The sequence below is a fragment of the Solanum tuberosum genome, unplaced genomic scaffold, assembly GCF_000226075.1.
Source record: "Solanum tuberosum cultivar DM 1-3 516 R44 unplaced genomic scaffold, SolTub_3.0 scf00695, whole genome shotgun sequence".
NCBI lineage: Eukaryota > Viridiplantae > Streptophyta > Magnoliopsida > Solanales > Solanaceae > Solanum > Solanum tuberosum.
Genome location: NW_006239634.1, coordinates 1 through 2,234, shown reverse-complemented (window position 1 = coordinate 2,234; position 2,234 = coordinate 1).

Here is a 2,234-nt window from a genome sequence, read left to right as displayed (position 1 = left end):
CGAAAACCAAATTCAAATCGCAAAGTAGAATTAGTGTTACCGACCGTAACTCGGAAGCCGTAACATCGGGGAAAATAAGGATAACTACAATCGGAGAAAGAGTATCACCTAACTAAGGCCCAAACTATCAGACTCAAGTCTGCTACACCAGTCTACAAGGATCTAAGCCAGCCGAGCGACGTCGGGGCAAAACTAAGGCCTATCGGATCCGAATCATGTATTTCTAAGGCAAGCCCTAGTCAAACCTAAACTAAGGCCCAACATGTTTCAAATAAACAGTAATTAATCATGCAAGCACTCCACATAGAGAGGAGGGTCCATTAATAATACAAAGCCTGCTCACAGTTACCCCGATAATATCAAAATAAGCCGAAAACATGATTTCTAAACACCTATGCAGGATTCAATAACTACCCAACCCAAATCCCAACTAATCAACATGCATTCACATTTTTGAGTTCAATCTAAGAGAGGAAAACCGTAGCCTACCTGTAGGCCAATCACACGCGCTCCAAAATTACTTCTCTAGAGCTTTCCCTTTCCGAACGGTCTCAAAACGCTGCCCCGCTATCAAAAAGAGAGACACAACGTTATTACAGTCGTTTAGACACCAAAATCACAATAAACAGAGTCTGGTCAATTTTGGAGTCAAAACGGGAATCGTGGGACCCGCTCTGGAAATTCCAAAATTAACCCCAAAAAATTGAAAATTCCGAAATTACCCCAAAAGTAGGTCCTAACCAGTTTCCCCCAGCTCATATCCCAAAATGGGACACAATTCAAGGCTCGGGAACAACACACTACCAACATACAACTAAAACACAAATTTTCTCAAAAATCGAAATGGGACAGCAGTGTATTTACCAAAAACGAGCGATCTACAGTAAAATGTAACAACACCACAATGTTCTCCTCGAAAAACCACTGAAGATAGCCTCAAAAATCACCAAAATCGGATCTAAAATGGCTAAGAAAACAAGTCTCAAAATTTCCAAAATAAGCTCACAAAAAGAGGTCTGGCCGCAGGTATTTTTCGAAAATTACCTCAAATGGGGACTCCAAATCACTATCCGAGCTCACCAACGCGTTGTCCTCAAAAAATCTCACAACTTTTCCTGTTGGATCGCCCAAATCGGTTGAGAGATGAGAGAGAGATGAGGGTTTGAAGTTTGGGAAACGTGGCTGATTTTCTGCAATAAAATTGCAGAAAATCTGCATATTTCCAAAACTTAAAATTTCGATAGGGTGCTCCGATCTCGTTCGGAACCCCGTGCACGCAAATGAGATATGCAACCACACCAAATTCGATATTCCAGACTCAACGGCGTAGTCAAAATTTCCATCAGAGGTCATTTCGATAAAAAGTGGGTCCCACTTCCAAAGGCCATTTTAAGTCAAAACCCACAAAAGGGCTCGGATAGATATCGAAAACCTCCAGACACAAAAAAGGGTCAATCTAGACCAGACTCGACATTTCGGAGCTAACCACGCTGACGGAATTCTCATCTGAGCGCGTTTACTCAGAATGTTGACCAAAGTCAAACTTAAGCCAAATATCAAAGGCTAAAACGCCTAATCGCACCGACTCACACTGAAAACCTCGGGAGTCATGTCGACCATGCTACTAGCCTAAAATGACCCCTCCGGAGATGATGGAATTGTCATAATTGGATTTCGATGTCATCTTCTTAAACTTTTGATTGAAAATGATTATTCAAGGTTCATAAGCTCCAAAACACAAAAACTCGCACCAAGACCAAACGAACGACCAGGTGACCGAACTGTCAGTCCCAGCAAGTCATAAATGACTTGGGGTCGCTATAGGAACGCTCTAAACGACACACAGAAGGCAAGACACAGAAATGACCAAGAGGGTGGTCATTACAAATACATTCCTTGCCAGCCTCAGCAAACATAACTTTTTTGCTTTTGTTGTCTATCAATAGCTTCATAGTAACCTTAGAAGCTGTCATATTTGTGAAGCAACAAATTTAGAAGAGATTGCATGATATGAACAAACATACTTTTGCTATATATATTACTACTATATAGAAGTGAGAGTTGAGGTGTACCAACATGTGTTTGGCCTACTTTATTCAACCATGTGTTTGATCTACTTTATTGTTACTCTTTTTATTTTGCACGTGGGTCTCATCAGGAACATATCGCCGCAGCATCGAAACATGAAAGACTGGGTGGATGGCTGAAAATACTGGAGGTATGGCCAACTCATA